The 23,352-nt window shown below is 36.9% G+C and overlaps 1 protein-coding gene across 3 annotated transcripts in view; it reads right to left on the bottom strand.

Moving 5' to 3' along the window:
• veph1 (ventricular zone expressed PH domain containing 1) overlaps positions 1-23,352 on the bottom strand; it is a 192,341-nt gene that overhangs the window by 59,617 nt on the left and 109,372 nt on the right. The gene's annotated exons all lie outside the window — the stretch shown is intronic.

Here is a 23,352-nt window from a genome sequence, read left to right as displayed (position 1 = left end):
CATATTTGCAATCACATTTTATGGCTGGACCTAAGATACAGAAATGGGAATAAATCTTAATCAGAATAATACTATATGCCTTGTCACACCCTGTAATGAGTGATACCACGGCAAAGGCTAAATTACATTTTCTTTAGCATAAAGGGAACTATCAAAACCTTGTGAAGATATAAGTTCTACAGTAAGCAGTATAACTGTATCCTAGCTGTACTTTTGCCTTCTTACGATATGTAGTTGCCGGCAAGCCAAAGGGGCACATTTATTAAAGAGCAAATTCTTTTTTTTCTGGCAAAAATTTGCCAAAAAGACAATTTGCAGAGCATTCGCTGCAAATTCGAATTTTTGCTCAGGCGAAGAAGCGAAAATTTTCGCCACAGTCTATTTTGCCTGGTTCTGACTTGCCAATTGATGAAGCTACATCAATGACTGTATCAGTGATATGAAATCCTGCATTCCAACATATCCATAACATATCCTACTTCAAATCACATGAGTACTTCCCACAAAATAAATATTATCTTAACCTGTTAAGTGTTTGTGTTTCATTAAAGTCATTAACATCTTTTTACCGTTTGTCCAGGTATTTAATGCACTCAAAAATGTCAACCCCTGTGTTGCAGTTAGTTAGAAATAGCTTGTTATTGTTGAACTGTAACAATAATATTTATTTTCTGAGTCTCTGTTCTCACTGCAGCTGATAAGAGAGTTAGTCTTCCTTTTGGTTCCGTGGACATTTAGAAAAATAATTGGGCACTTTCACCAAGTTCAGCATCATCATTAATAAATACACATATCTGTCCTGTATTTAGCCACTGATTTCAATTAACACTAGCTCATATATGATAGTGAATTTTTTCTGAAAGATAATGCCGCTAGAGAAAATTTGCTTGGAAAAGTATGCGCTAGTGAAAAATCTCTGGAAAAAATTGCCAGCGTTCGCTTGCCACGATGAAAAGTCACATTTTAGTGAATAAGCATATTCCTCACAAATTGTTGGCTGAGAAACTTGCAGAGGCAAAACTTCACACCTTAGTAAATGTGGAAGGAAGGCAAGGAGAATAGCTTGGTAGGAAATGAGACAAATAACACAAATGTATTAAATACAACTGGTCATGCAAAGCAAAAAATTGTGTTTTATAATATTACCAGCTAATTTAAAAAAATAAATCACTTAAAAAACTGATATAAAATATAGATTATATGTGTTTTTGTAATATAAAATGACTTTGCATAATTGTTTTGGTTAAATAACCTATTAAAATGATTCTGCACATAATTTGAACTTTTGGCAAACGTTTTTTGAACATATTGCATTTCCATTTTCTCATATGACACAGGGCCTGGTTACCTTTAGTGGGATGGTAACAGATGGAACTTTTTCATTTCTGAAACACTGCAGAAAACATTACTAAACAATTTGATTTGCTCATAACCATTCCTGGCCTGTACTGACCAACTCTATCCTTTTATCCACTCTATAGTTTTTTGACTACTCAGTTTAAGACCAATATAACTATTGTGATCACTTACATTACTGATTATTTCCATTCTAATGGCCGGGAAGGGTGGAGATCGGGGGGGAGGCACAGAGATGGAGGTAGGAGGGGAAGTGGGGTGAAAAAATGAAGGAGAGGCAAGCGCACAGAGGTGTGAGGGGGGGGGTCACAGAATTAGAGAAGCACAGGGAGAGGACACAGAGATTGAGGTGGAGGCAGAGAGGGCATAACAATGTGTTAAATTATAGTAAATTTGCAGGTACTTATTTTTATCAGTACAAAAGAAATACCTTCACCGCACACCCGTCAGAACTAAGGGAAGTAGCCCCCCACAAAATGTTGGTACATGGTGGTTATAATAAATGGGGTAAGCTCCCCAACTACATAAAAGTATGTGTGTGCAGCTCTGTGACAGCTTTACATTTACTTACTCTGATCAGGCAATGTTATATATTAATAGGATTACAGCTTTAAAACATATTGATTTGTGACATGACTCAGGCTAAGTTATTATCTTGTCTTTGCTTTAGTAATTAAATACAGTTTCTGCCTTTTCTTGTCATTACTGTATGTTTTTACTATTCCAAATTAGATTATTTTATTCATTATACCCTTTTATGTATTTTATGGCTGTATTAATAAATACATTTACATACATATACATTTATCCACATAGATGTATGAGGAAAATCACGAAGGCTCTCCAGTGTAATGGAAAAAGCTAGAAAGCTTGCTTGAAGTGTAAACAAAACATTTCTTGTGCTTTATAATGGCTATTGTTTGCAGTGAGTCCTACAGAAGGCACAAAATGTTCTGACTTTGTAGTTATGTAGGTTCAAGGCAGTCCATGTTCTGTAGAGACAACTGAGCATTACATAACATATAACATTTAAACTATCAGTGCTAAAATAGAAACCGTTATATAAATGCCACATGTATTTGAGTGTTAATGTACATATAACTCACCAGTACACCCAACTGATGTTTTCAAAACAAAACATGAACACTTACTTCAAAGAAGTACTGTCACTACCACTTTCACAGAAAAATAAATAATTATATAAAAAACATAATGCAGATTTCGCTTCAGCTGCTATGGGCCCTATTAGCTGTCATCGTGCGCTCTCACTTTTATATGAACATGAGCCTTGCAGCTTCAGGCGTCACTTTACTTTACATTGTTCCTTTCCTGATCCTTAGTCAAAAGCTCAATCCATTGAACTTTGCAGGAGGTGTCAGCACAATCAGGCTCACATAAGAATGACCGGGTTTACAGAAGAGCTTGCTGACAAATGAAGGACTCAGATGTTGGCCCACACAGTGACTCTTAGGAATACTATGAATTGCACCCAGCAAATGTATGCGTCTACATCCCTGAGGATTGTTTTTTGATGGATTAGCGTCATCTTAATGTAACTGAATGTTAATACATTGAAATCTGAGCCAGCTGTATATCAGCTAGCAAACTAGAAAAGGAAATGCAAACAGTTTCAATTGCTTATCTCCTATCTACTTGATCTGAGTTTTGCATTATGAATATGGGAGCTTCCTAAATAGCTTTGCTTAAAGGCATAACTGAAACACCAATCACATTTCCAGATTACACATAGACAGGTTTTATTGTTGCCGAATTCTTGGAAATCAAATTGTACTTTGCTCCAGTTATGATCTTGCAAAATTAGCTAAGCACCATGTGTTCCGAATAAATTCCTGGCTCATGGAATGCTTACATTTTGCGCAGAGTAAACCATGAATACTCTGCAGGGGATCTCCACTTTCTTACATCCATTTCAGCATATGCATTCAATTAAAGGCTGACTCATGGCTCAATACCATCAGTAAATCATAATAACAACCAGATCTGAACACAGACCTTCTAAACTGGTTTTGGGCACTTTTTAGTCTTTTATATCAACTGATATTTTTTCCAGACTGTTCTGATTTGAATGAAACATAATAAAAGTTGATACTGTAAAATAAATAATTAAATAAATATATTTGTGTTTTTGCAGCAGCAGCTGAACTCATGGGACCAGATCTATTGTTTGAAGAAAAATCTAATTATCCTGTATTCCCGTTAAATGCTTGAAAACATGTAGGTTTGCAATTGCCCGCGTTAATTAAATTGGAATGAAATGTTCTCTACTATGCTAGCAGTTGGCCCCTAGAAACTGGAGCACACAGTAGCAGTACATGGCAGACCCAGCTATATTTTAATGTAAAGCAATAAAAAGTAAATATTATTTCAAAGCTAGAAATGTTATGAGCTTAGACTTAACATTCAAATGACATACCTTTATTTCCATACTATGCTTTGAGATGCACCAATCTATCAAACTAGAATAAATACAATCCTTCTTCAGTTCTTGGAACCGTGATCACAATATTTATATTTATGGGAAGTTAAGTAGCCATGTACATTACTATGGTTGGAAATATTCCTATTTGCATGTTTTTATGGCATGGCAGACCTGCTGTTAGCTATGGTTCCTGCTACAAGTGCACCATTGAGGATCCATGTTACATCAGAACTTTACTATTTACTAGCACTGAAATTGTTCCACTTGTAGCCGCCTGATGGCTCAGTGTTTAGGATGCAAACCAAATATTGTGTCCAAGGTTTTGTATTCAATTGTTCACATTACAAATATAAAGCACTCAAAAACATCTCATGCTTAGAACTTGTGGATGTGCAATTGTTTTTATACTGCTTAAATTCTGATTATGGAGTTACATCTTAAATATTAGGATTATCACATCTTGCTTTAAAACACTAGAATGAAACTAATTTTCAGATGGGTACAGTCTGGCTTCTTGTTTATATTTGCTTAACATACACGTCCTTCTAAGGCTGAAATGCCAATGTCAGATCAGTCAAACTTGTTGTATTGTTGTCTGCAAGTGAATGGCACAGGGTAAGCTAGTTATAAGAAAGAATAAATAAACTGAGTAAAAAATAACTAAAATGGATCAGCTTGTAAAATTTGTTATCAAAGCATTTAACAAAAACTATATATTTTCCATAACCAGAAGAAACACGAATCTAGTCATTTCTAAAACAGAGACTTTGTGAGACATTCACATGTAGCTATTGTAACCCAACCTATTAACTTATATACCTGTATACTGTATTCAAAAATGCTTATTGGTGTTCAGTTTACCAAACTGCATGCTCCTTGTACTAAAAATGAATTACACCTTTTATGTTCACTATACAAGGTATAATGGTGCTATATTAATAAAGCAGAGGAACTAATACATGTTTTGGGACTATACAAATGCAATACATTTGTTTCTATGGAACTGCACAATTACCTTTTACATTTGGTAACTATTATGGACCTATAATTATTGATGGTTCTATTGAAGAACGATAGTATTTAGAAAACGTCAAACATATGCCAAATACTGAGCATGTCACCCACAAAATAATATTCTATAATAAAACATAACAGTTGGAGAAAAAAAAACATCTTAACATTTATAGTTGTACATTTTCTTTGACTGAATGTAGATAGGGTCTGTTAGTTGTAGTTGTAAACCTTTTGTTCTTTTTAAGATGGATCCAGTTTCATTAGTGGTAACTTCATATGTTCTGGCACAGTACCAATTTCTATAAATTAACAGAAATGTTTACATATTAATAAACCTTCAGGAAATTAAGGGTGGTTTCTTCAATCTTCATTTCCCTGACAATTTCACCCTCTCCTGAGGTTTATGTTATAATATACTATAAAGACACACAGACATGTATTAAGAGCAGATGAAAATGCACAAGATCCAGCCCCAAACCCTGTCAACTGTGCCTATGTAACTAATTAAGCCTTGATCTATATCTATAACATTTCAATATCATTAGTATTACTGATGTGTGGGCTGGGCCAAAAACATGATTATCTGCAATTTTGGGGCTACAAATGGGGCTACAATGGTGGATTGGCATTTATTACTTAATTTCGTAGCCCTATTCTTAAAGTACAAGCCCTGATTTCTGTGGATCACTATACATACAAATAAGTTACAAGACTTATGCAGTGCACAAGCAGTAAACTGTTCCAATTGGTGCATAACCTAAAGAAAAAAATGTGCTGTTCTCAGAACATATTGCGTGCATTCTTTATACATTTCTTGGTAAAATTGTGTATTTCAAGGTATGCGGCTGTTTTTCTTGATGCCCACTTTCCCATAATAAATAAGCCCCAAATAATTTTACAGAAGCTATAAGGAGGCCACTTCCGGTTACCATCCTATTTGAGACCCAGGGTCACCAAACAAAAATGGTGAAAAATGTGATCTATCCTTTATAAAACCCATAAAAGATGCATGCAAACCTCAGCACTAGACACAAATCTCAGATAGGTTTATAACCAATGCCTACAATCCTTGTAGATAAAATTGTATTTTTTATGCGTCAGCATTGTATTTTGGCACAAATCATGAAAAAAAAAATCAAACATTCGTTTGCCCCCCTAGGCGTTAGAATAGCTTTGGTGACGTTACAAAAACAATGGTTTATTTGTGAAAGATTAAACTGTAAAAGAATAAATCCAGTAAGATTCCCTGCAGATTGATATGTTTTTATATTTATTAGTGATAAGTGAATCTGTCCCCTTTAGTGATATTGCTAAAAAATATGCAAACCGGCAAAAAATTAGCAAAATGCTACTTTTATGTGTGCAACTTTATACGTGAATTTTTTTGTGGTGATTTTTTTTTACGAAAATGCACCAAAAATCTGTGTGAAAAAAAATCACCAAAAAAGTTGCACGTAAAAAAAAAAGTCATGCAGTAGGAGTGAGAAAAAAATGCCTATAGACTTTAATGCATTTGGAGTAAAAAAAAAGCTTGAGGTGTCAATAGTTGATATTAATTCATTTTTTACAAGCTGTTAATTTGAACCTGTAAGCTTATTATAGTATATAGTTGATGGTTAAAAAGAGAAGGCCCCCTAAAAAAATTACTGACTTACCAGACATTTAGTGGAATGAGTTCTATTGGATAATAACCCTTAAGAAGACTTGTTTTCCATAATCTCAGGTTTTACAGCATAATGAATTTTGTTTACAGTTTCCCTCTTTACAGAAAATCCTTTATGCCAGATGCAAACATTCAGCAATGATATAACTACTGTATATACTCGAGTATAAGCCTAGTTTTTCAGCACCCAAAATGTGCTGGAAAAGTCACCCTCGACTTATACTCGAGTCGGGTGCCAAGGGTCCCTTCAGACTAGCACCCTCTGTCCTTTGTGTACAAATTAGGCCACCCACAACCAGACCCTCCAGTGACTATTGTTTTTGTTGACCTCTTCTCTGCTTATAGAGCAAGTTTACTGTTTTTCTTTGAAATATATATTTAAAAACATATACCCCACTGATGCCTCAATTAATGCAATTTTATTGGCATGATATGCAGAAGAGCAGCAGAGGCAAATGCATCACAAAAGCTGTAAATTTGTCTGGTAGATGAGTAACAGAGCTGACAGTAAGAATCATATAAAAATAGTGGTAGTAAAGTGGATGGCAATAGAGTTAAGAAAAGTTTCAGGCAGTTTCTAATACATTTATATTATAAACTTTGCAGATTAATAAATTCTCATACTGAGAAAACTTGGCAGTAGTAGTTTTGCCCCAAAGGTAATGGAGCAGGCTATTGCCTACAGGCTGGATCGAATGGCAAATATTTGCTATAAAATTAAAACAAATGCAACTATAAATAATATTGGAATTTTCCATTTTTCATATGGAACCAGCTTCATTTTTCAGCACCAAAGGATACATTTACTTGGGTTTGAGCATTTCCAAAGCATTTTCATTCCCCTGAAGATTTTTAACAGGCATTTTTAAAATACACATCATTTAATTTAATCAAGAACCAAAGGGGATGCTTTGATTTGGCATTTATCCAGGTTAACCGCAGGCTTTAAACTATGAAAAATACATATGAGCAAGCTAGAAAAAGAAAATGCTAATATGCTTATAATGTGGTGGATCTCACAGATGCAAGTACCATCTTATTTAGCCATCACCTATCCCCTTAAGCTTATAGTTGCATAGGCTTGAGGAGATGGGTAATGGCTAAATAAAATGGTACCTCCACTCTGTGGGAACCACCACATTGTAAGGCTTGGCATTTTATTTTTTTTTAATCCACAAAGTGGTGGGTGGAAGCATGGTTCTACTGCAGCCAACATTTAAAGAGGAGAATGAGCTCTACATGCAAGTACCTGTGCTGTTAAATGACAGGACTGCACATGTTACATAAGTAATGTGTTCAGAACAGTAGGTTGAATCATTAGTGCTTTACTTAATGGCCTTTGTGTATGTAGCGAAAAGGAATGCTAAGTTAGTCCTATAGCTTAGTTTCTTATTTACGCATTAAGAATAGTGAAAAAAAATCATTTGGTTCTACTGCTAGAGAGGGATATAATGGAGGTCATTTACTGTGCTCCCAGGCAGACGTGCAACAACACTAAGGGGCACATTTACTAAGACACGAATCTGAAGCGAATTGGAAAAATTCCGATTTGAAAACGAACATTTTGCGACTTTTTCGTATTTTTTGCGATTTTTTTCGGCGTCTTTCCGACTTTTCGGAAATTGTCGCAACTTTTTCGTTACCAATACGATTTGCGTGAAAAAACGCGAGTTTTTCGTAGCCATTCCGAAAGTTGCGCAAAATCTGGCGATTTTTTCGTAGCGTTAAAACTTGCGCGAAAAGTTGCGCCTTTTTCGTAGCGTTAAAACTTAAAAGGTGCGACGCTTCACCTAAGTTTTAACGCTACGGAAAAATTGCAACTTTTTGCGCAAGTTTTAACGCTACGAAAAATCGCCAGATTTTGCGCAACTTTCGGAATGGCTACGAAAAACTCGCGTTTTTTCACACAAATCGTATTAGTAACGAAAAAGTCGCGATAATTTTCCGAAAAAATCTCAAAATACCGATCATTACGAAAAAAACGCAATCGGACGCATTCGGCTCGTTCGTGGTTTAGTAAATGTGCCCCTAAGGGCAACAAGAGTTGCAGTTACCCATATGTCCATCTATAACATACTTAATATAGTATATAACATATATAAGCACATTTAAACATATACGGAATCATTTACAATGCAGTGTGCAAAGTGCAAGGCTTCAATTGGCCTTTACATATTGTGTCCTGCATTGTGTAACTTACTGAAGGCCTCTAGGCTCCACAAGAACCTGTGGTTTGCCCCTTAGATCGAGTTGGGGCACAAATCCTTGTTAAATCAGCACTAAGGGGGGAAGCTCTTGCATATTCTTCTGCCCCTTAGTGCTCTAGCACCTGTGTCCCGAGGTATAGAAAATTACCCCTATACAATATTATCAGTTTGCACATTTGAATCGCCGTTATTGATATTAATTTTATATATATTATAACAGAATACCTGTCTCATGTATAACAAATTATATGGGAATGTTTTACTGATCTGTGTGTGTTGCTACAATACCATAGATAAATGCAAGCAATCTGTATGTGTTGACTGATTATGTGACATTTATTGAATGCATTGCACCCTTGAGTAAATTCCAGCTCTGTGAAGGAATTGTTTAATAGCCTGTTCTCAACATAGGCATGAAAATAGTAGAAAGCCATAAACGCAATATATTTAAAGGTCACGATTTTGAAAAAAAGGGTCACCACAAGGGGTTTGTGTTACAGCAAGGAATTTGCTAGAGAAGACCAGGGGGATCAGACAGGAATCCAGAGAAAGAATTACAAGGGACACTGCTTATAGAGAAACAATTTTCAGCCTTTGAATTTTTCTCTTTTTTCCTCATTTGTTAAGAGATCCCCTGCATTACTTACGCAACACAAAACACTAAAGCTATGGCAGATCTGAAGATTTATGGCTTTAGTCTAGAAAACTCCAGCTTTTATAACGGTATCCATTTAAAATGCTCACCATGTACTCCTATATGTTTGTAATGGGAATAAAGGAATGACCAACATTTCAACATAACATACTGTACTGTGCATCTCATCACTGACTTCCAAGAAGTACAGTAGGTTGTATAATATTTTTTCCACTATTGCACTCAAGTCAAGCAAGCATAACAACAATCTGATTGAGGCATTCCTTACTGTATATGGCTTGGAATGGTTATATGCAAGCCACTACCAAAACCAAAAAGTGAGAAAAACCTCTTCCTACGCCATCTGGCTGTACATGCAGTGATGTGGTACAGCTGAAAGCATAGTCACATGTGACCCAACCCTGCTTCTGTATAATGTTATCTGCCCAGTAACTGAAGGAAGATTTTCATATCTGTTCCCACAGATATTAGCTACATGATAATGTTTATATACTCTGTTAATATACTCCCTCCCTTGGCTACAAAACCTGTAGGGAGTGTAATCTGGTTGTGAGTGTAAAGATTGCTTCTTGGTTGTGACCCTATGACCAGAGAAAACAATAAAAGGTTGCCTTAGAGGTGTTACCAGGAGAACTTACTTGGAGGCCATGGGGTAAGGATAGTTCAGTTTAATGGTCCAGATATAAAAGAGATAGAAAACTGCCTGTGGAATCCACAAGCAATGCAATTTCTTGTCTGCAATTAAGGAAATAGCAGTAGTGGAACCTTGGCCTCATTTACCATTTCCCCAGACACAAGTGTTAGAGTACTGAGGGGTGCAAAATTGCACCTCTTAGGGCTCTGGCACACGGGGGAGATTAGTCGCCCGCGACAAAACTCCCTGTTCGCGGGCGACTAATCTCCCCGAGTTGCCTACCCCTGCCATCCCGCCGGCAAACATGTAAGTCGCCGGCGGGATGGCAGACGCGGCGGGGCGATTTCAGGAAATCGGCGAAAAAGACTTGCAAGTCTTTTTCGGCGATTTGAGCGAAATCGCGCCGCCGCGTCTGCCATTCCGCCGGCGACTTACATGTTCGCCGGTCTATGCAAACTGTGTTTAGCACCTTGCATCATTACAAGACACACAACACAGTACTGTTGGGTGCAAGGGAGCCTGTGTCTAATACATACTATAAGCAAGCACTAAGTACAGGGCTCCCCAGCACCTTGCTGCTCCCTAGCCTTGTGTCCCAGAAGATGCTTTTTTGCCACTCACCTAACACCCTCTCCAGATGCAGTCACCACTGCATTCTGCGTGAGATATAACTTTTCACTCCATTCTAAGGTCTGTGGGGCAAGGCGCTAAGTTCAAAAACAGAGTGCTGCTTTGTCTTGGGCTTTATAAATAAAGCCTCCTGTTCCACAAAGAGCAACAGATGAAGAAATCATTGTGGGAGAAGGAAAACCTCAATAAAAACAGCAGTGACAACAACTTTTACATTTTGCAATATCTTTCCTTATAGTAGTAAGTTCCTAGTCTAGCAAAGGTAATTGAAAACATAAGTGTAGCATTTAATCGGCACAATTAATTTTCATGATTTATATTCTGTCTTCTTTGTATGTTGTTTGTATGGCGAGGGCTTATGAATAAGCTTCCTATTTAAACAAGTGTTTGATATAATTCCCTTAATATAGAGGGATTTCAGAAGCCTCCAAGGTTAATTCAAAGAATAGTTAAAGTGTAATGGCAATGCTACTGATCTGGCCAAAATTGCTACAACCAAAAACAAGCATTTTCCTGCCTTATCTTGGGAAAATTGTCTCCTGACAAAAGCATTGATCCTATTGGTTGTACTCCCCCCTACTTTTATAGCAATCTCCATATATATTTTAACAAATTTATCCTTCAGAAAGGCAGTATATAACACAACTAGGTGGGGAGGTTTCACTCTATATTTGTTTTTTGACACAAACTGATTCAGTTGGGCTTTTGTAAAAAAAAAAAAAAAAGATACACATCTGCATAATTTGTATTTTTTAACACAGACATATGGGATTCCATACAAAAAGTGCTGATCCATTTCTCAACCCCCCTTAGGTTCACAGTTTCATGCAACTCCTCCCTCACCTTGATCCATTGTGAAGAAGTGGGTTTTGGAACTTGAAGTGCCATTGCCTCCTGTGGTGGTTGGTGCACAGATTCTCTGGAAAGCAGAAGCCCCAGTATCTATCATTTCACAGTAGAAGGAAGTGATGGAGGGGTTGACAATGTATGCATAAAGAAAACTAAAGCCTAAGGAAGTAGGGCACACATGTTGTACATTGTGTGTTGGCTCCTGTACCAGCCCAAGGCAACCCCAGCCCTTTAGCAGGGAAGATCTGTGCCTCCATAGATGCCCCAGTAGCTCCCCAACTTCTTTTCTGCTGATTCCCTGCACATGCTCTGTGCTACTTCACTTACTGAGCTTAGGGACTGATGCACACTAATAAAAAGGGTGTATATTTTTTCTTTAAGACTACTGTATGGGATTTACCTTGATGAGGGATAGTGGGTTAGCAATTTTATGATCAGAGGTTTGTGATGAAAAACCTTAGATTTTGAAATGATTTTTTGCAAACACAGACACAGGCAATGTACATTTAGTGATATGATCCCTTACATCCAAAAAATTTTACAGCCATAGTAGTACAGGTATAGGACATGTTATCCAGAATGCTCGGGACCAACATTAATTAAACCCAATAAGATTATTTTGCATCCAAAAAGGATTAATTATATCTTAGTTGGGATGAATTACAAGGTACTGTTTTGTTTTTATATAGAAAGAGGAAATCAGTTTTAAAAATCTGAATTATTTCATTAAAATGGAGTCTATGGGATACAGGCTTTCCGTAATTCTGAGCTTTCTGGATATTGGATTTTAAGATAAAGGATCCCATACCTGTACAAGTCTTTATTTTGCTCTACTGCATGTATATCTGTTGTCTGTTCTTAATACAGACCTTAACAAATTCTGGTCATTTTTCTTGTCTTATTGTATAGCATCATCTGTCTTTTGCCTTGAAGGTTTCCCCAGAATTTCTTTGGACCTCACAAATTCAAGCAGCATTTGTTTTAAATTGAAGCCTTTCTCAAGTTTGGTGTATTTAGTTTAAACCTGACTTCACATTTCCATAGCTTCATCAATTAAAGGGATTGTTCACCTTAGATGTTCTACTTATTGTCAAAATAAATATTTACTGTTACCATTAGTGGTGGGCAAAATTCTTTACCAGGTTTTGACGCAAACAAAAACCCTTAGTCTTTAATGTGTTGAAAATAAAAATTTGCATGGCTTGGAAAAAGTCACCAAGAAAAAATGGTCATTTACATCACTGTGTGTCACAATTATTTTTTTTTGAAAAGCAAAACGGGACATATTCGCCCATCATACCCATTGGCCTAACTGAATACCTTACAGGGACCTATTATTGCTATTTATGTATATTAAAGGAACAGTAACGCCAAAAATGAAAGTGCATTAAAGTATTTAAACTATAATGTACTGTTACCCTGCACAGGTAAAGTTGTGTATTTGCTAAAGTAACGGTACTATAGCTTATATAAATAAGCTGCTGTGTAGCCATGGGGGCAGCCATTCAACCTGGAAAAAAGGAGAAAAGGCACAGGTTACATAGCAGATAACAGATAAGCTCTGTAGAATATAATGGAGCTTTATCTGTTATCTGCTGTGTGCCTGTGCCTTTTCTCCTTTGAATGGCTGCCCCCATGGCTACATAGCAGCTTTGTTTATACAGTATAAACTATAGTAGTCTTTCTGAGGCAAACATACCAGGTGTACCAGCACAGGGCAACAGTACATAATATCGTAATTTATTTTTATACACTTTCATTTTTTGGTGTTACTGTTCCTTTAAGGAGCATATTTATTTTTGTTTGTTTTAAAAAAAGCAAACAAAAGAAGTCATTAAACAATACACCAAACATCACCTTTTAATGCTAGGTTTCAGTTACAGACATAGTTAAGCACCACCAAGGCTGCCATCCAGGGAAGACATACATGAGTCATGTTAGATTCCCGGTGTAAGATTGCTATGAAAGAGGTGGGGTTTGGGTAGATGAGGGGTGTAGTCATGCACATGTGGTGGCAACCCTGATTTGCGCCACCTTTTCCCAAAATTTTTACTTCACTTGTAATTTGCAATATCCCTTGGATTGTCCCATAAATGTTAATGGATTATGCCAGGTCTGAGGCCGTGTAAAATAATGGTGTCATTTAAAGCATTAAAGGGGGCCTGTCACCCTAAGAAATAATTCCAAATCCTTTTCTGTCATGTTAGTTGAGAAAAATAAACTTAATTAACACCGTATAAATGATTTAAATTTTAATTCCTTCGGTGAGCAGACAGGCACCATTTTGTGGACATTGCAATTAAGGCAAATTTTTTTATCACCCCAAAATCTTGTGTATGCACCAGAGTGGGGGACCCGATGCCCATGCACAGGCTGCACAATTATAGGCAGTGAGGGGGGAATGTGAGGAGTACAGTGATGAGGAGTGCAGATATGGATATTTTAATAAAACATGTTTCATTTTCAAAGAACTTTTTTTTATTTAGTTTTGCATGTGTGGGTGACTTGCCCCTTAAAATAGTGCATCTGCTCTTATTATAAAGCATCGTCCTTATGAAATATTAAAATATGATCATAAAACACCTCCACCATGTTCCAGTCTGCACTTTTACACTGGGTGTGTTTAATTGTTTTCTGTGCTTCCTTATAAAATTCTCAAGAGCTTTTTAGATACCCCATTTATTCTAAAGCTTTTTTGGTATCAAATATGTTATGAATCATTATAATTATGCTTCTAATTCTATAATATTGGATATAAAATATATTAATTATACATATCATTGTATTATTTCTGTTGTCCCATACTTCATTGAGAGAACAAAAGGCTAAAAAAACGGCAAAGAAAATCTCAGAACAGCATACTTCATGAGCTCAACAAGGGCTCTCTGACCAGTGACACCAGTATCATGATTAATGAACCCATTTGAAGCCAAGATGTAACTACATCACTTAAAAAAAAACTTTTTCTAAAAACTATACATAGCCAATAATAGAGACAAAAACATTGTGCAACAAAACAATAGGCAAATAGTTATTTGTGAAATTTAAGGGAAACCATTTTCTCGACTTATTCCCCAAATATAAAGAAATCTCAAAAGTTTTGGCATAGCTGTATTTGCACAGTAAAGCCCAAGACAATTAGTTATACATATTACAAGAGAAGTAAGAGAGGGCCAAACAAAATAGCAAAAACCAGAACTGTTTTATGAATAATTCCCTAAAATAAGTGTTTTGGGAAAATCACTACATACCAGGGGTCAATCACTTTTTTGGTTTTGTTTTTTAGTAAGGGACACATTATCATAGTTACAAAGAGTTTAAAAAAGACCAGAATTCAACCCTTCCAAGTGAACCCAGCACACACAAACCTATACTGACCTATCTATACACTGATATATATAAACTATATATACAAACATCAATACTAACTGTAGATATTAGTATCACAATAGCCTTGGATGTTATGCTTGTTCAAGAACTCATCCAGGCCCCTCTTAAAGGCATTAACAGAATCTGCCATTACAACATCACTAGGAAGGGCATTCCACAACCTCACTGCCCTCACCGTGAAAAACCACCTACGCTGCTTCAAATGGAAGCTCCGTTCCTCTAATCTAAAGGGGTGGCCTCTGGTGCGTTGATTGTTTTTATGGGAAAAAACATCCTTTATCTGCCTGTGTCCAAATAAAAACTGCATTGATTTCATACTTGGCATTTTCAGATGTGTTCCATTACTGAGTTTAGCTTTTAGTACTATATTTAATACTACCACAATGGACATCAATAAATCTAAATTCCATAATCACTGATCACTATATCTATGTACAGAAGAGGATTTAGTTGAGGCTGGAAAATGGATCATTCCTGAAATTCAGATCAGTGCTTAAATGCATATATGCAAGCTATAATAACAGTACTATTTTTCACATCAGTCCACTGGACAACAACTAAATGCACAAAACCACAGTTACATTATTAGTGAACATATGCAAGTGTCTATGTGCGCAAAGTAAAATACATACATTTAATAAGTTATTAACAGGAATAGTGATGAGAAAATTTTTTCGCCAGCATGGATTCGCAACAAATTTCCGCATTTTGCCATTGGTGAATTGTGTCACAAAACTGCAGCAAAAAAATTGTGTTGTGTGTCGAAAAAATGTCGCAGTTCCATCAAAATAGGTGCGGTTGCATCAAATTGGCTGCGGTCATATCAAAAGAAGTTGCACGCAACAGAAAAGTCATGTGACACCCGCACTTTCGACAATTTTTGCTGTCTCACAAATTTTTCTGTAGTTTTGCACAGATTCACTCATCACTAAACAGGAATATCAATACCTATTCATAATAGTGTCCATAAATGTAGAGAAGCTGCACTGGAGCGCTACTAAACAGCAATGGTATATTCGTGGGTGGAACCTGTAACAACAAAGTTGTTTGGAAGAAGCAAAGGAAGGACAAAGAGAAAATATGTTAAAGAATCAACGGTTGAGTTTGTTTTTTCTCGATTCAAAATCGAGGAAAAAAAACCCAGAAAACTCCTATGTAAAAATTCATCATCTAAAAGCTTGCGAGTTTCTATAGAAGTCAATGGGAGTTGTCACCAGCATACTCTCAAACTCCAAAAATTTGAGATATTAAATTTTTTATTCATAGTTACATAGTTACATAGGGTTGAAAAAAGACCAGTGTCCATCAAGTTCAACCCATCCAAGTAAACCCAGCACACCTAACCCACACCTACCAATCTATACACTCACATAGTAACATAGTAACATAGTAACATAGTAAGTTGGGTTGAAAAAAGACATACGTCCATCAAGTTCAACCATAATGCCTATACCTAACCTGCCTAACTACAAGTTGATCCAGAGGAAGGCAAAAAACCCCATCTGAAACCTCTCTAATTTGCCTCAGAGGGGAAAAAATTCCTTCCTGACTCCAAGATGGCAATCGGACCAGTCCCTGGATCAACTTGTACTAAGAGCTATCTCCCATAACCGTGTATTCCCTCACTTGCTAAGAATCCATCCAGCCCCTTCTTAAAGCTATATAATGTATCAGCCAGTACGACTGATTCGGGGAGGGAATTCCACAACTTCACAGCTCTCACTGTAAAAAATCCTTTCCGAATATTTAAATGGAACCTCCCTTCTTCTAAACGGAGTGGGTGCCCTCGTGTCCGTTGGAAGGACCTACTGGTAAATAAAACATTAGAGAGGTTATTATATGATCCCCTTATATATTTATACATAGTTATCATGTCACCTCTTAAGCGCCTCTTCTCCAGTGTAAACAGACCCAACTTGGCCAGTCTTTCTTCATAACTGAGACTTTCCATACCCTTTACCAGCTTAGTTGCCCTTCTCTGGACCCTCTCTAACTCAATAATGTCCCGTTTGAGCACTGGAGACCAAAACTGAACAGCATATTCTAGATGGGGCCTTACCAGTGCTCTGTAAAGGGGAAGAATAACCCCCTCCTCCCGTGAATCTATACCCCTTTTAATACAGCTCAGAACCTTGTTTGCCCTTGCAGCTGCTGCCTGGCATTGCTTGCTACAGCCAAGTTTATTATCTACAAGGACTAAACTATACATACATAAACTATAAATACAACCACTAGTACTAACTGTAGATATTAGTATCACAATAGCCTTGGATATTTTGATTGTTCAAGAACTCATCTAGGCCCCTCTTAAAGGCATTAACAGAATCTGCCATTACAACATCACTAGGAAGGGCATTCCACAACCTCACTGCCCTCACCGTGAAAAACCACCTACGCTGCTTCAAATGGAAGCTCCTTTCCTCTAATCTATAGGGGTGACCTCTGGTGCGTTGATTGTTTTTATGGGAAAAAAGAACATCCCCCATCTGCCTATAATCCCCCCTAATGTACTTGTACAGAGTAATCATGTCCCCTCGCAAGCTCCTCTTTTCCAAAGAAAACAACCTCAACCTCGACAGTCTAACCTAATAGTTTAACTCTTCCATCCCCTTAAACAGTTTAGTTGCAGTCTCTGCACTCTCTCCAGCTCATTAATATCCCTCTTAAGGACTGGAGCCCAAAACTGCACCGCATACTCAAGGTGAGGCCTTACCAGGGACCTATAAATATTCGAACAAGCTTTCCTTCTTAATAAATAATTGATCATTTGATATGCAAGTTTATTCAATTTAGATAAAACAAACTAAAATTCACAAAATTGAAAATTGATAAATAAGTCTATAAACTCTTGCAGACTTGCAAGACTTGCAGGCTACAATATTTACTTCCAGTAAGTTAGGGTAACTGCAGCATTACTACACATATAATTTACAAGTGAATGGCCTGGGGTTGCCTTTACTCAATATTTTGTAATTTTTTGATATCTGGCATCAAGAGGTACCAAGAGGTTGGTGAATCATTAATGTTGTACATAAAAAAGGATCCCATTAGCTTGATACTTACATGTTGGCAAGTCTGACATCTGTGATAAGAAAGCTTTTGGAGTGAGTATTAAAGGATAAGATTCTAGAATACATCACATCACAATACTAAGGGTTTGTGCTGGCATGGTTTAATGCCCAACAGATTAAGTGCCTTTTATTATAAAATACAGAAATAAAATCATAAGAAACCTTGACACGGGAGTGGCAGTGGATGTGATTTTCTTAGCTTGTTATAAAGTATTTGATGCAGCCCCACACAAAGGGTTACTTATTAAATTAAGGATGTTGAACTCAAACACATTATTGTACTTGGATTGATATTCAAGGATATATGCTAAATTGTGGTGTCCCTTGTCCACTGATTATTAATTTCTTCATAAATGACTGTAAGGTATACAGTGCATGTACCGACTCTGTTTGCTGATGTTGCTTATAGATTGCTTGTAGATTATGCAAAACAATAGCAGGAAGTTTCCATTTTGCACAACAGTTTAAATAAATTAGAAAACTGGGCAGAAAATTGGTAAATTATATACAGTAACAATTGGCACTGTTTTGGATGACTTTGCAACTCAAGGTTGGGTTAGTCAGTGACTGCTAAAGCTAATGAAGTTCTCAATCTACTATGGATCTCAAGCTTAAGACTCATGTTCATATTTCTTTAAATAAAACAACCAACCCAGTCAATGAATGGATAGTTGCACTAGTATAACATCTTTTTCTTCTAATGGTTAAACTTGTCATTGTTGATGATTTAAAAAAGAACCAATGTATTATGCAGAGCTATGCAGGGAGATTTCATGTAGGAATGATGATCAGTACCAGACCAACATTTAATAATATGACTAAAAGATGGCATGAATTGCTTTTTGAACTTCTAAGTAAAAAAACTCTATCAGGTTTCCATCTTTTACGTATATTACTTTTGGTTAGGAGAAAGGTATCAAAAGTTTTCTCTGTACACTAAATTAAAACAGAAAGCGCAAAGGCCTTTCCCGTGAGAATTTACATAGTGAACATACACGGTTCTTTATTGCTACAGTGTGTATGAAAAATGCCCCTTCTTTCACTTCCAGATGTGAGTAGGAGACATTTTCTCTTATATTAGAATGATAAGATTTTTTTTACCGTTATTCTCTTATTTGAGCTACAATTACAATTGATTTAAGTCTTTTTAATCATGTCCATAAGAGTTAATTACAAAAATTCTCAAACTCTTAGAATTAAACCTAACTACAAATCTTTTGATTGCATAATTATTTAAAAAATAGTAAAAAGAACCTAAATCAGCAACAACATCCATCTAGTAAAGAAAAACAATTCAGTTTTATCACAGCTCCTGTATATGACATTTTTAGGCTAATGCCAGAAGAGGCGTAGGGCGGATATTTTCGGCAAGCGAATGCCTATGCCTCCTACTTGTGCCTGCACACGAATGAATGGAATACGCTCGGGTGCAGGCACATGTAGCCGATATACACATAAAAACATGAGACTTTTCAAACTCTTGCCGAAAATATCTGCCCTACGCCTCTATGCCTCTACGCCTCACGTCTAGCATTAGCCTTAAGGTGTACAGAGGTAGCACTGATGGAAAATCAGGGTTACATTTTTTCATGAATGTTTCACTTGTTTGTCATAGGCAGCACCAAAACTTCACACATTTGAGGAATTCTTTACAAAATGAAAATTAGGGTTACAGGTGTCTGCAGATATGAATGGTATATTGTTGCATAGAAACATGTGTAACTAGAACAATATGGATGCCCAGAAGCCCTTAGTAAATGCAGTCAATGTTGGATATGTCACACCTGGCCAGACATTAACATATATTTGGGGGCAGATTTATCAAAGTGTAAAATTAATACACCACAATAACAGTTCCCCACTCTCTACTCATTCCTGTGGGATTTTATCAAATGGTGAACTCAAACTTTACCCATTAATAAATACTCCTCTAAAAATCCCATGGTGGTGGTGGTGAACTCTAATTTTACACTGATAAATCTGCCCCTTAGTGATGCACATTTCTATTTATAGGGGCATTATTGTTGCAGGAAAAAAAATGTTTATGGTTTGTCTTGAATAGGATACTGCCATAAGATAAGATAAAAGATTCACTTACAAACCTAGTTTAATGTAAGATTAGCCACTGAGATATTTGAGTCTACAGATACATTACATATAAATACAGAGACATTACATATGATTACTACCAATATGTTTCTTTGAATATTCCAACAGGTGACATTTGTGTGTTTATATTTTGTTCTGTAACAACTTTACTTCCATTTTCCTTGGGTTTCAAGTTTAACGCGAAGACAAATTTGTGACAAAATATTGAGACACAAGTGGATATATTTTTATCCTTCAGCGACTGCAGTAGCTATCTGGCTTTAGCATTAGTAGCAGTCTCTTCGTCTAATGCCACATAGTATTACGCAAAACTTCCTACCACCTTTTTGCTTAGTTAATGTGATTGCAGGGGTGTTTGCCTGTTGCAGCTGGATGATAAAATACTCATAAAAGTACATTTTGTTTGCAACGGTTTCCCTTTTAAATAGTAATACATGTGGTACAGACATGAGGGTTGATTCACTAAAGGTCGATAAAACGAGCGCTATTTATAGCATGCGATAAAAATTTTATTGCGTCTTATTTTTCGCGTCTTAACGCACGATTCACTAAATTGCGTTATTTAAGTTGCGAAGACTATTTTCGTGCGTGCTACTTGTCGTGCGCGCTAATTAACGCATGTGCACTACTTATCGCGTGCACACGCCATATTAGCCATACACACCATTACGTTCGTAAAACTACTTTTTTTTAAAATGACCATTTCCCTGCAAACTGGAGGCTGCATCACTCTAGGGCCAACACATACTTATAAATCCCACTGCAAAGTCCATATTGTGTTGCCAAAAGCTCATGAACTGTACTTTTCTATAATTACCGCCTGCCTCAAGTAGGTGTTAATTTTCACACAGACTAATGTGATATTTAGCGTGTCTAAGGGGCACATTTACTAATCCACAAACGGTCCGAAGGCGTCCGAATGCGGTTTTTTCGTAATGATCGGTATTTTGCGATTTTTTCGGAAATTGACGCGACTTTTTCGTAGCCATTACGAATGTTTCGCAAAATGTCGCGACTTTTTCGTAGCGCGTGAAAAGTCGCGACTTTTTCGCAGCTTTCGCACCGAGTACGAAAGTTTCGGATTCATTCAAGCTTCAGTATGGTGACTTTTCTTGGGCCAGGTTGGAGCTGCAGAGTGCCATTGAGTCCTATGGGAGACTTTCCTTGGGCCAGGTTGGAGCTGCAGAGTGCCATTGAGCCCTATGGGAGACTTTCCTTGGGCCGGGTTGGTGCTGCAGAGTGCCATTGAGCCCTATGGGAGACTTTCCTTGGGCCAGGTTGGAGCTGCAGAGTGCCATTGAGCCCTATGGGAGACTTTCCTTGGGCCAGGTTGGAGCTGCAGAGTGCCATTGAGCCCTATGGGAGACTTTCCTTGGGCCGGGTTGGTGCTGCAGAGTGCCATTGAGCCCTATGGGAGGCTTTCCTTGGGCCAGGTTGGAGCTGCAGAGTGCCATTGAGTCCTATGGGAGGCTTCCAAAATCATGCTAAGTCTGAAAGTTTCGCCCGCCGCTTACGAGCGCTCAATACGAAAAAGTCGCAACAAGATACAAGCAAATCGTAACGGCTACGAAAAAAAAACATTTACGAAAAGTCGTAACGGCGACGAAAAAATCGCAAAAAATACGAAAAAGTCGCAAAATGTTCGTTTTCCAATCAGAATTTTTCCAATTCGGATTCATGGGTTAGTAAATCAGCCCCTTAGGGTTTGTGAATCATGCATTAGTATTATTTCTGCGCTCTAATTAACGCAATGCGGTAAAATTAACACATGCAGTTGCGCGCTAATTAACACGCGCGATATGCGTCTTAACGCATGAGATAATACTTAAGCGAATCGCGTGTTTTTTTCGTGTCTATTTAACGCAAAAAAGCATGCGATAAGCGTTATCGCACTTTAGTGAATCAACCCTATGGCTCCTAAACCTACAGTACATAAAGGATTATTTCAGGTGTCAGGATAAGATAGACTACAGTAAATGTAATACATCATCCTCAATATCTGCATGTATAAAACGATAAGACAATAATTTCTATAAAATAAAAATAACTCTTTTTAGATAAAATGTCATTGGATGAGTTATAATATTATGATCTGTTCATATGAATCACCTTTTTTTATATAGAACTCTATTTAAGTCTTAAAACTGGATAAAAAAAGGCATGAAAGTACAGGGGCTCAGTGTCTGTTAACTTGTGTCCCAAAGTGTGTTTTGGTAAAACAATGATTGGTATAGCTGCTAGCCCATACAGTATGTGGTCCTGATAGTCATTGCACCACAGCTGACTGGCTGAACACCTTCATTTAGGCTTGAAAAATTTACAAGCTTTACAAAAGCTGTACAACGAGGTTCCATTCAATGAGATACAATGTAATAACAGAAGTACTTTGTCCCCAAATTTCTACCACATTACGTAGTAAAACAACATAAGATGTTAAAATCAACCCTGTTTACCAGACTACTTCAATTGCAACTAAAAATGCCTTAAATAAATCTACCATGAGTAACAGAAAACGTATTCCTGTGTAAGTCCTGGACCCCCCATGCTTGTGAATGTAATAACTACAAGATTTCTGCTTGAGGAATTTCCCAGAAATTGCAAAAGTACAAATATTTTGAAAAGGTTCCAAACTGAGGAGAAATAAAAAGAGCATGCTACAGTCAGTTTGCCAATGTGAAAGGCAGTCCCTATGAGACACATACCTACAAAGAATAGATAGAAGTGTTTATTTATACCGGCAAGTATCCAAGGCAGTTGTTCCTAGACACACTGAGATGAGCTGATAGAATCATTCATTCACTTGTTCGTTTTGGTAACACTTAGTTGCTGGGCATTTCTGTCTCACTTCCTTATTATTGTTAAATATATGGGCTGTTGATATCCCACTCATTCTAAGTTTAGTTCTAAAAAAATAATGATTTGCATGAAAATGTCTGAAATGTAAATGTTTATTTAAGTGTTGTACTCTGGTTTATTTTATAAACCTATGCTTTTTACACGTAGTTTATATACAGTTATCGAAGTTTTCATTTTTTAAAGACACCAATTCTTACAATGTGTTCTTAGTTAATCAGTAAACAATAACATACATCAAGCACTTGCCCTGTCTTCATGGAACATATGATTTTCAAAACTGGGGGGGCATGGTAGCACAACTGTTTGCATTGCTGCCTTGCCATAGGATTAGATGCTAAAAGCAGACAATAGCTGATAGATTAACCTGCATAATGATTGGTTGGATATCAGCCAAATTGTCCAGTGTATTGGTATCTTTAATGTTAAACACAATCGCTATGTTCATGATTCTAGCACAATTGCTGTCACATGGGGTGAT

Source organism: Xenopus tropicalis, chromosome 5 (genome assembly GCF_000004195.4).
Source record: "Xenopus tropicalis strain Nigerian chromosome 5, UCB_Xtro_10.0, whole genome shotgun sequence".
In the NCBI taxonomy this organism is placed as follows: Eukaryota; Metazoa; Chordata; class Amphibia; order Anura; family Pipidae; genus Xenopus; species Xenopus tropicalis.
This window is presented reverse-complemented; position numbering and strand designations above follow the sequence as displayed.